The following is a 13,396-nucleotide window of genomic DNA, read 5'->3' as shown; positions in this document are numbered from 1 at the left end:
CTTAAAGGATAACCTCGTGTTGGCACAGAATAGAATGAAACAACAGGCAGATCAACATCGCAGCGAAAGAAGTTTTGATGTAGGTGATTGGGTATTCCTACGGCTACAACCATATAAGCAAATGTCCCTCAAGCAAGCTAAGAAGGATAATAAATTATCACCAAAGTATTATGGTCCATACAAGGTGTTGCAAAAGATTGGTACTATGGCATACAAATTGGAGCTTCTGCAGCTTCTCGATTGCACCCAGTTTTCCATGTTTCATGTTTAAAGAAGGTTATAGGTGACAAGCTCCTAGTTCAAACAATATTGCCAGAACTTGACAAGGAAGGAAAAATTATATTGGAACCAGAAGCAGTCACAGAAACAAGAACTCGACAGCTACGAAATTGATCAATTTCAGAGTATCTTATCAAGTGGAAGAACTTATCCGCTGAAGATTCCACATGGGAGGATGAGAATTTTATACAGAAGCATCCAGAACTACTCAAGTGTTGAGGACAACACTTTTTTTGAAGGAGAGGGGCATGTTGGGTCCCTATAATACTAGTAATTACCCCATTACTTTTGTAGTTGCATCCCTTATTAATATTGTTGTGCCCCTATTATCCCCATATTTTTATTACTGTGCCCCATAGAATCCCTCTATTGTTATTTTTGTGGCTTTATATTATTATTGTTAGGTCGGTTGGGTTATATTGTGACTCCTTAGACTCCTATATATAGAAAGGAGGTTTTGTCATTTGAATCATCCAAGAATTGTTCATTTATGTAATGTAAAGGGGGTTTCCCCCTCGAAGAGGCTAAATTCTAAGGCGTTTATCTATCTTTTCTATCTTTTCTTGAGCTGGTTTCATAACATCCTAGACCTTTCCTCACTTTATTCCACCCATCTACCACCTTCACAAAGCCTTCCATTACCCTCAACACCTTCCATTTTGCTCTTGGCTATATCCTATAGGTTTATAGGGAATCCTGTAGGTTTCCTTTAAATGGCTAGTTTTAAGGCTGAATTGAGGGCAAACCTCTAGGAAGTCACCAAAATCCTCCCAAGGGTCTCCCACACCATCCAACCATCCCCTAACCCTACCAACCATCCTCCAACATCCTTAATTCACCTGCCACATCACCAAAAGAAATTAGTTTGCATACTTGATTTTGCATGAAAAGACAAAAATAGATTCATTTCAATCCCTTTACTTGCACATTAGTGATGTTTTATGCTTCTTACTTCCATGCTTAGATAGTAGCATTTGGTTCAAGTTAATTTAGCATTATTGCAAATCATAGTTTCTTGGCAGTTAATTAGGAAATGGTGTGATTTAGCATTGAATTTCAGTCTTTTCCATTATTACAGTAAAGTAGCTCTCCCTTAGAGTAGATTTCCCTTTCTTCCATCAAGAAACCAAGCTTATTCTGACTCCATAGAAGTCTTTCTTGAAAACCCGAGTGGTCTCCCGCCACCTGAATCTTGACAAAAGGCAGAACCATCACTTTTACTTGTGCATACAACACTGTCACTCTCATCACCTTGCCTCATGTGGACCCTTCCATCCACCTATTTTACTTTCCCTCCAAGCTATTCGAATGGGAAAATTGGAATTCCCATGTGGGTGGCCCTCACATTCCACTAACAACCAAATTAGGTCAAACTACCTCCTAAGTCCCTAAGTTGAAAATGATGGGTTCTCTTCCTTAGCCAAAATTGTGCAAAATTGTGTCGCAACACCCTGTCACAAATGTGTTTGAGTAGGGACATGAATGTCCTCCCCTCCCAAATGTTTCTTGCCCTCAAGTAACCTCAAAGATGAGTGCTCCAATATGTGCTCACCCTCCTAGGTGGCATCCTCATTCGGAAAGTTCTTCCAATGCTCCAAAAATCGGTTGTCCTCAAGCAATGCCTGAATGAGCATCCTCTCTAACTATTGCTCCCCACTGTCACTGCAACAAGTGCCAGGGTCCCATATGTGCCACTGAATCGTCCTTGACCTCACCACTATCCTAATATGAAAGAAACCTTCAATACCAAGATCCCAGGCCATCCTATCCAACATGAAGCTCCCTTTGCTCCACTCACTATCATGCCCAATGCAAGTACCAGAAGTCCCTTACTCCATCAGTGACTCGCTAAAGCCCAATCAGATATCTGTATGATTTCCCCCTACAGTAGCCAGCGCATCCCTAAGGTTATTGAGATGTGAAGAGCTGTACACCCTAGTTCCCTGCTAGTCCTATAGTGGTGTGACCTTGCAGATGCTGCGCTACTCTAACTATGTCATACTCCCCATTGTGCACCGGAAATATCCTCCTCTCTTGGAACTTGATGGTGGAATACTGAAAGAGGCATGACACATCTTCCCTATGCATCTCCATGGCACCAATGCCTACCCATCCAAATGTAAATCTAAACCTATGTAGCAATAGAGAATGTTTCCCTCCCCATATGATGAAACCCTCTGCGAACCCCCATGTGTCATCCCAAGAGCAAACTATATCACTCTCTACCATGACTCCACTCATCACGAGTGATCTATCAATCAAATGAATCCCCACATCCCATAGGAAGACCTACTGTGGCATAGTCATGACAACTGATGGAATCCCTTTGGCCCTCATCTCTAATACCTACATGCCACCCATATATAGGACCCATACATCATGAACTAATCTGAGGCATGCTAAATTGTCTAATTCCTACCATTGCGTAGTATTGATGACTACAGGAAACCACGTGTGCCAAATAGCTACCCCCTGAATGAAACCAATAGATGGGTATTTGATACACGCAATTGACTCAGTGTATGTGGATCCATCTTGATCTTGCCAACCATCACTGCTAGTTCGGCTACCTGCCCGCTGGAGAATGTGTCGATACAATGCGAAGAACATGGATATATACTGGAAAACTATCTCAGCCGTACACGACATCCTCTACTCATGCATGGTCTAGACATGCCTTGTCGAAAGAGTGAAACATGTATCCCATTTGATGAGCTCCCCAAGCATAGGATCAGTGATGAATGATATGCCATCCCATTTGGTGATCACCTCATCCCTCGACCTATGGTTGTCAACTCGTGCACTGACTTGATGCCCCCACTGAGAGGTCTCCCCTATATCACACCAAGTGTCATTCAAATATCATGGGTGAGCTCCCCGTCCCCTGTTGCTCGTGCCCAGATAAAGGACAACAGTTAGATCACTCATTCTTGTAAGTGACATAGAAGAGGGTCAGGAGTGTAAGTCCTTGCAGATACCATCAAGTATCGCTCATCTATGTCCCCATTGATCCTGGGTGAACTACACCCAAAGGTATGCTTGGTATCTCCATCCATGGGTGTCCTTGGAGGAAACACTCCAAGACCTCGTTGTGCAGCACCATACACCTTTGCATATCAACAATCATCCCAGTACTCCTGGACATGCAACTCTACACCACAGTCTACCCCTATATACTACTAGATACCCTCAGCTGCAACTATGCCATCTTGTATTGTCCTGCTTCCTACATGTGTCACTGCACCTGTCACTCCCTACATGTACTCACTGCGATGTGAGGCACTCCCACTCTAAAACGCAGTCCAACACACTACAACACACCACCATGCATCTCCATGCCCACCTGTAGACCACTGCTCAACGCTAGATGCTCCCAGATATCCCTGGATATGATGGCCTAGAGCTATGTCTCTACGTTTCAAGCCATACCCAATTAGTATAATCACATCCACCATTGAATCATTATCACCACCGATGAATGGATCTTCCCTGCAAATCCCCCCTAAGGGATATGAGAAGTGACTCTCCCTATGTGTTAGCAGTGATGCCACCTCTTCTCCACTCCTTTGCGTCCTCTGTGCCCCTCACAAAAGTGAAGAGCCCCTAGCTCCATGCAAGGCACCATCTGGTGCCCTGCCAATGCCACCTCCTCTGAAAAACTCCTGCCAGAGTATGCCATCGCCTAGTGATCCCGTGTACAAATTCCATACCGAGAAAACCAAAAGAGTTAGTCCATAAACTAGTTGGCCATAGGTGCTAACCGAGACTCCGTTAGTGAATGTGCATGCTCAACTGCTAGGTCAACTGTACCATCCGAGTTGTAGTCAACCGACATATATGGGAAATGATAGGTGGTCCCTCTTGGATCCCAATGCCAGCCAGGGCTTCCAGCATCCTCAGTGCCTGGAAACTCCTATTGAGCTTCATCTAGGTCCACTACCATCTCCATAGTCCACTCCACCGGGTACCAACTCAGAATCTCTCGCCACCCAACCCCAAGAGAGGGATCGAATGCACAAACTCCCACATAGAACAACCCCAACATGCAGGTGTTGCACCCTCTGCAACTCATGTCATCTCATCTCGTTATCCTGGTCAATACATACAATCTGACTAGGTAGCTCTGTCTCGCTCTGTCCAATTGGCCTATTAGAGCCTAGATCGACCTCAGGCTGAAGGGAGGCAATCTTAGGATAACCATAAACCAAGCTTAACCTGGTAGCTAGCCCTACCAGGTCAGGAGAGGGCTTTCTCCTTGTCAATCTCAGTTGAGATGACTGAATTGAATATGGATTTTAGGCTAGGTATAGTATCTCTAGGGTTTTTTGATTAATTTTGAAGGTTTTGTTGCTGGATCAAATGGAGCAGGCAGCTTTGGTCTGGGAAATCAAGTCAGAATTGCAGGGTATTCTGTGGGGCGAGGTAGGTAGGTGTTTTGGCACTTGGAATTGAGTGAGATGGTAGATATAAGACTGGTGAGGAGCTGATAAGGGCATGCAAGGATCACGAGTCCTCTTCAAATAGCTAAAAACATAAAAAACTAAATGTATTCCCAAGGCAGAGCACTGTTACCAATGTATTCTACCTATATATCTTGATTTCATTTAGTTAAGAAGAATGAAATAGATTTTGACACATATACACATTTGGAAAACTAATGATAGAAGGAGAAACAATGCAAAAACACATTACCACAAGAATCCCACAAAAATAGCTGCAAATCCTGGTTTATTTCCTTGCCAAACTATTGTAGAGATGTACAATGTAGCTCAAAGCATCCACAAGAGTCCAACATTCACTAAGGACTGAAAAAAAACATAATATAGACATAAAACCACCTATTATATCCATCATGGGTCGAATCCATGAGAAGAGGGGTGGTTTCAACCATATCTAAACTAAGAACAAGAATATAGGCAGTGGAACAACTTGCCTCTAAAACCAAGGAAACTGATTCATTTACCCCTCAACCACCTCAAAATGATGTATCTACCCTCTAGAGTCATTTTACAATTATATTTACATAACATAACATCATTTACATTCATAAATTCATCCACAATGAGAGTAAAAATCAATTTGTGGAAAAACTAGGTGAAAACTAGATTTTTGAGCAAAACTAGCAAAATTCATCCTATGCATAACGCCACTGTTCCTATGCACAACGCCACTTTAGAATCCATTTTGGAGGCTTTCCCCTTGACCAAATTGAGCCCAATATGTCTTGTTGGAAATGTCTTCCTATCTAGTTTCTGGAACATCTTGAATTTTTTCATTTGGAGGTCATTTTCCCCCTCAAAAGTGGAATCTCCCAAGACTACTTCCTGTGTGTCCAAAAAGTGGCAGAGAGGTCATTTTTTGATGGTTTTTTGACCTTTAGGTGACCAAGATCTTCTCCAAATTTGCTGAAACTTTTAGGGATTGATGTTCTCATCATGCTAAATCTGAATATGCAAGCCATTCTTTCAAAAAGTGTCTCCATCAAAATGAAAAAATTTCACCAAAACTTGCCCAGATTTGGCACAAGGCTCCTTCATTAATTGCTTTGATGGGCTAGTGAGGCCTCAGCCAAGATCTTTAGCTTGTCATGCTCCTTTTTTCTTCTCAAAGCTTTCCTCAACCTTGCCTTTAGCTTTCTCATCCTTATATTACATATTTTTTTCCGGGTCATATAGTGATAGGCCATGTGGTGAAGCATTTTCTTTTCTTTATTGGCCTTCTCAAGCAGCTTTTCAAGGTCAAGCCAAATTTCCCGGTAATTCTCAATCTCTTGCTGAATGGAGGTCATCTTGACCTTTGCCTTCTTTGCCTTTTTCCAGTTCTCCTTGATCATTTGCAACTCCATGAGGACTTTCTTGTTAGTCAATTGCTTGTTTTCTTACTCAAGATAATTGATGATCCACTTTTCCCTCTCCAAATTGACTGATAAGGCTTGAATGTTAGCCTCTTGCTCCTTGATGATCATGTCTTTACTTTGAGTCTCCACTTCAACGACATCAATTCCCTGTGTTTGCTCATGATTGACTAGGTCAAAGTCCCTCCCTTGCCCATCACTAGGATCCTTCTCATGCAATTTTCCCTTACCTTTATCTTTTCCCTTGTTGTGTTTCCTGATCTATACCTATTTAGCTGAAGATGAAGGCAAAGCCCCTTCCACTCCTTGTGGAGATAGCATTTTCCTGTGGCCTATAGATGAAGGCAAGACCCCTTCCACTCCTTGTGGAGATAATACTCGCCTGGCAGCTGCAAAACGTTTCCTAGTGCCTCTCTCATAGGTCACAAACACTGGCACTCCAACAGTTTCAGTTTCTTTGACTTGTTCATGTCCTGAAGGTCCACCTTCCTCCTGATGCACTGATGAAAATATTTGTGGGCCCTTGAACATCTCATGGGAAATGAAAGTCTCCCATGGCATGTTGATAAGGTTCAGCTGATGTAGAACAATGATTTTAATCAAAGAATAATGAAAGATGCTATTTAACTGTTGGGGATATGGCTTCTTCTTGACATAAAGTGCCATCTTCTTAATATTTCGAAACATGAAGTAAGGAATATCCATCATCCTCACTCTAGTAAAATGCATCAACAATCTAATGTGGTAGGCATACAACCTAGAAAACCTACCTTCACAAGTAAAGTATTTAATGATGATCTTCATGAGTGAAGCAAACCTGTCCTCCAAGAATTTGAAGGGAAGCACTCTCTTCAATTTTCCATGGTATTTAGCCTTGATGTAAGGCTCATAGTACTCCCTATCAATGTACTATCATTTGTTCCATTTTTCACCTACATTTGGAATGCCTGTAGCCTCCGAAATAATAGCAGGTGACAAAGTGAATGTAACTCCAGCAAGGTTTACTTCATTGTTTTCTAGGTGTGTCACAAATAACCTTGCTAATTCATGATGGAATTTGACCCTCTCCACCATTTCACAGAAACCAAAACATGACTAATGTTTGAAACATGAGATGGCAAGTGGACAAGCATGCAATTCTTGTAAACTAATGGGCTCCTCCCTGATTATCTTTCCCCCTTTGTGAGGTTTCTTCTGCTGCAAATTTCTTTCCCTAGAACTATCACTAAGGGTATCTTCCTCCATTTCATACTCACTGTCCCTATCCATTTATTGTACTGTTGTTTGTCTTTATGGTCAATGAGGAGTGATGGATTGGTGAGTGAGGGTATGATGAGTATGAAGAGATTTTGATAGATGAATGGGTGATAGTGAATAAGGGTGTGAATAGGATTTAGTGATTGAGTAGGGTTTAGGAATAGTGTAGGGTTTTGGGAGGATGATAGGGTTTAGGGTATATGTATGAAGTGGGGAAAATATAGAGGGAATAATGTTTAGGGAATCTTGTATGGGGAATAGGTTTTAGGGAAGAGCAACTAGATGGGGGAAAACAACAATAAAATAGTGGGCCTTTGAGTTTATGAGATATTTTAGGTGACAACTAGGGTTTACTTTCTTAAGAAACAAACTCACCAAAAACTAATTGCAAAACTTCTTTTGAGCAAGAAAGGCAATGATACTTACTTGAAATGGAGGAAATTTGGAGGTTTGAGGTGATTTAATGCATTTTGGGAACAATTTGGGCACGTTTGAGAGCTTGGCTGCCAGGTGTGCAGTGCCCTCTCTCAGGTGCACAACGCCTTTTCTATGTGCAGCACACATTCTGTTTAACACTGTGTGACTTGCCCAGGTGCGCAACGCCCTTTCTATGCGCAGCGCCAGCTGCCAGGTGCGCAACGCCCTCAAATTTCTCCAAAAACGTTGTAACTTCCTCCCTTTGCTCAATGACAACTCAAAATTGCATTTTTGGCTCTCTTTAGCACTTGAAACTTTCAACAATGAAATGACATAAGATATAGATGACCTTTAAATAGCTTTTCAACCTTTGATTTTTCATTTTTCACAACCCACTTTATAATGTCTATTTGCTTTCTTTGAAATACTCTGTTTTTCTGATATTTGACTTTTTGGCTTTTGACAGGTGGATTGATGCTCGATTGCTTGTATGTTTGCAGTGGCATGTACTTGGAAAATGTCACCAAGTGATCAGGAGTAGCATAGAAATATTTATTACATATAGGATCAATAAAATTACATGAAATTACAAATAAATACAAATGCTCTGTTTTTCACCTCAAACTGGTTTTGAGGTGAAAAACTTATTAAATTTACAAATTATGATTTTAAAACTTTCATGATGGTTATTGTCATCCTCATGTGTCTGTTGACTCTTATTGGTCAATGGTTACTGAAAATTTGACATGGTGAAACCCTAATACCTAAGACCTAATGAAACTGAAACCCTAAGACCTAAGACCTATTTGATGAAATAAATTGAAAATGAACCTGAACCTAACCATTGACTGAATTACATGGGAAAAGTGGTCAATAGATAAGTATCATGAGGGAAAAAACTGAAATGTGACTACCATCAGTTGATCCAATGACCTAATGGGATGCAACTCATGAAGAATGAGACTCCTAATATGAATGCAAAAGAGTGAATTTTGATCACTGATGGCAGTGTGAAGACACTGACTCTAACAAGGCCAAGGTAACCTAACAGTGTTGCCAACCCTGTCTATGTATATCCGAATAGGGCTTCTCTCACGCTCCAACATGCACTCTAGCTGCACCAGTAGGGAATCCAACTGCTCCCCAACGTGAGTCAATTTGGTTGTGGACTCTTCACAAACTACTCTCATACCCTCCAACTCCTCGTTTTATTGCAAAATCGCCTCTCACACTAACACGACCTTCCTTTCTAATGCTAGAAGGTCGATTTGAAATTGATGGAACTGTCATGGGCATCTATCACCTATAAACTCAGTCACAACTCCATATGCCTCAACAACTGTTGGCATCTCGTCCAGGGATGGCACCCCCTCAACAAATGGCTCTATGTGAGTAGGCTCTATCCTCTCCACCAGGGTGTCAACTGGGGCTATCGAAGAGGTCTCTAATAAAGGTGACTCTCGTGCCATACCAGGCATATCGATGTGCTCCTCACCATCCTATGGGCTCTAAGCATTATGCTCAACCTCCTCCTTAGGCTCTTGATATCTAAAGCTAGGTCTCCACTAGAAAAAGTGCCCCTTGGTCTCACCTTCTAACCGTCTTTGTCCTGTCTGCTCCTTTTCAGGAGATCTGATGCCATGATCTGGTCGACTTTCCCCACATGATGTATATGGTTGCACCCCCACGACCTGCTCACCTCTAACATCTTTGTTGTAAAGGTGAGGATGGGTTTGGTCTATCACCCTCCTCAACTAGGCCAACCTCTCATCATCCCAATGAATTCTACCCCAGAATTTATGCATATTGGATTTCCCTTTAGCCATGGGTTTGTCTCCGGTTTCACCCATCATTGTGCACTCGTACCCAAAGCTTCAATGATCTTTTGGATAATTTCCCACAGCTGGGCCAAGATCATGCTTTGATACCACTGTAATGATCCTTAATAGGAATGCAAGTGATAATAAGAAAGTAATACATGCAACGAATTACAAAAACGAAATATTCAACAAACACCCATATAAAAGTTATAAATGGAGAACTTTTGAGCCATTTTATTATATTTCTACAAGTCAAAGATAATAGATGATGGAATGATGCACCTGGACTTGTCTGAAAGGAAAGGAAGGACCAAATCTAGGTAGGAAAATGGTTGAGCTGAAGGCTGCCCAGTTGCTGCACCAATCTGCACTGCGTTGCCTAGAAATGACTGCTCTACTGAAGTTCGAATGGATGGAAGGTGCACTGAAACTACCAAGAAATTTATATTCTTTTAACCCCGTACTCCTTGGCCAAAACCCACGAAAACCCAAAAATGGTTTGGCCCGATTTGGAATTCCCAAAATCAACCCCCAAAGGCACTATTCAATCCCTAGTGATTCTACATTGTCTACTGCAAAGATACGGCTTAAAACCCCACCTCTAGTGCTCAAAAAATTGTGAAAATTTCCATTTAAAATCCCTATAAAAAACCCAGAAAAACCAAAAAAGGATTTCGGCTAGTTTAGACATCTGATTTTTGACCCCCTTGGAGCCTCACCTCAACTCTAGCTGCCAATTTCGATTTGTTAGAAACTACCTGTAAATCCACCTGAAAACTTCTCCAAAATGATTAGTTCACCCATGATATCCAATCCCTAACTTCTCGGATTATCTCTTGGCTTAACTCAGCTCCTCCCAAGTACCACGAAAATTTGTTGTGTGGCCTTTGCACTGTCCCCCAACCCTACAGTTCAAATCACTAGAATGTTGGCTCAGCTGGCTGTAAAACCCAACAATAATGCTAGTCTAATGCTACTACCTTAGCTTCCCAGTTCTCGGACAAACAATCATATCTCTACTTGCCTCAATCTCCCTCTGCATGTTTCCTGGCTACCCAGAAATACGCGCTCCTTTCTCTGCGTTGGTTGGTGGTGCTATGTCACTGCCTTGGAACACCAGAAATCCTTGTAGAATTTCCTCTCTAGGGCGGCCACGGATGGTCCACCAAAGTAGATCTTGAATCTCCCACTTGAGAGATTTGTGGTTAAATAGCTGGTTGACTCAACTAAACAACATAGTGAACAATCAAGTGATTTTCTTTGCAAGATGTATGAATGAATTCCAAAATGAGAGTTGCTCCCTCCTTATAACTCCTTGTGCCTCCCTTTCCTCATGTGGGCCCCTCCATCCACCTATTCAACTTTTCCTCCAACCTATTCAAATTGGCCAATTGGAATTCCCGTGTGGGTGGCCCCCACATTCCACTAACAACCAAATTAAGCCAAATTACCTCTTAAGTCCCTAAGTCGAAAATGATGGGTTCTCTTCCTTAGCCAAAATTGTGTCGTAGCACCTTGTTACAAATGTGTTTGAGAAGGGACATGACATACAACATAGTTGAAGAGATGAAGAAAGCTCACTCAAATATCTCACTTTTCTAATTAACAAAGATCGCAAGCTAGTGGGACATGCTCTTATGTGCACTCGGACAATCCGTCTTAGGTAATGATGCTTCTTCATAGAAGGGATATGAATCTGGTAAGTCCTCTGGTTCCCTAGAGTCTGTACTTAATGCTTTAACATTTGATGTAAACAACTCTCCTCTCTATTTCTATTGAAATTTGAAATTTTCAATTATAATGTACACAATTTCTTAGCTGATTCTAGTGCATTGGTAAATGTAATGCCCCTATTTGTCATAAATAAAATCAACGCAAAGTGGGATTAAACAGTTGCACAAATCATTTAGCTAGACAAGATTCTTTTCCATGTAATTGGTGAACTCAAAAATGTTCTTATTCATTTATCATCTGATCATTGAGCTCACCAATGTATAAATATAGTAATTGTGTACATTTCTAAAGCATGTGGTGTATTATTGAGCAGAGACTAGTCTAGCAAGTTATAGGGGTATTTTGTGATGGACTGGTCACATTTGTGGCTTTCGTACAAGGGTAGAAACACTGAGATTTGGGTGAACTCAAAGTGGTACATGAAACACATGGTAACTTCGCTATAGGATAAGAATGAGCCAATGGATTTCACAGATCTTATCTTTGGAAACTGAACTGGGGTGTTATCTTACTCATCCATCCCCAGTCCCATTAGATACACAATTAGAGTACCTTCATAGTCCAACTAGTGAAAATGATATTTGTACAGTTAATAGTAATAATAATAATAATACTAGTGCAGTGTGAATCCCTTGTACGTATGATATGTGGACATTGTATTTTGATGGTTCCAAAACACAAGAGGGATCTAGAACTAGTTGTGTTTTAATGGATCCACAACAGAGAAAACATTTGATCTCCAGTAGCTTGGAATTAGAGTGCACGAATAGCATTATAGAATATGAAGCACTCATCTTTGGTTTTCAAAGAGCCATTGACCTCAACGTTGCGTTTCTCAAAGCAATAGGAAAATCAGACATTGTTGTATGATAGTTACGTGACACCATACACTATGTGTTACCTCATCTCAAAAGTTACGAACAAGAGATACTTCACTTTATGGATAACGATGATGTATTCAAAGATGCATCTATTGAAGAATATAAGCATGAGAAGACATTTTAGGATGCAACTAGCATAAGAAAATAAAACCTCATGTCGAAAGATGTGGTATCATTAGAAAAGATGTATGTCTTGCAGAATTGCTTCCAAGGGCCAGTTAATGCAAAGACCCATAGCTCAATGTTGTTACATGATGAAATCAATTTGGGAATAGAAATAGATATGAATTTTGTCAATATTGGTACTTGTTGCACACCACAAGAGCGACAATATTTTATTTGCTTATTCAAGTTGTACCAAGATGTATTCGTGCAGATGTATGACAAGCTCAAAACATATGACATGTGAATTATCCAGAATGTAATCCCAATCAAAGAAGGGGCCAAGCCATTCCAACAAAAGTTGCAGAAGGTACATATGATTCTTGAGACTCTCATTAAAATGGAGTTAAAGAATTTTCTAGATGCTCAGATCATATATAAAGTGTGACATTCTACCTAGATATTGAACTTGGTCCTTGTAAGGAAGAAGTTTGAGGAGTGCGTTGATTTTCGTATCCTAAACCACACCTTAGACAAAGAAAACTACCTTGTGCTATCTGTGGAATATATAATACAAAAAATATCAGGGTCAAAGATGTTTTATTTATTAGATGGGAATTTGGGATATAACTAGGTTCTAGTCTCAGATCCTGACAGACACAAAACAACATTCTGCACAAAGTGGTATATGTTCACATTCAAGAGAATGCCACTTGGGTTGATTAATTTTGGTGCAACATTTCAATGTGCCATGGACATTTCATTATGTGGATTTATTGGAAAAAGTGTGGTGGTATACCTCGATGATGTCGCAATTTTTTATAGGAATAGATCTAACGACATATGCCATTTGAGGAAATTCGAGCGATGTCGTAAGTACAAGATATCCCTTAATCCCATAAAGAGTATTTTCATAGTGTCCGAGGGTAATCTGTAGGAATTTACAGGGTAATTTCCTCAGAAAGAACACCAAAAGGACACCGCTCACAACCAGATCTCAAATCAATACACTAGTATTTTTGACGTGGTTAAAACCCTCAAAGTGCAAGGAG

The sequence above is a fragment of the Pinus tabuliformis genome, chromosome 9 (genome assembly GCF_031772625.1).
Source record: "Pinus tabuliformis cultivar Carrire ecotype Pingquan chromosome 9, CPIR1, whole genome shotgun sequence".
Lineage (NCBI taxonomy): Eukaryota > Viridiplantae > Streptophyta > Pinopsida > Pinales > Pinaceae > Pinus > Pinus tabuliformis.
The sequence above is the reverse complement of the archived record's forward strand: the minus strand, read 5'-3'. Positions refer to the sequence as shown.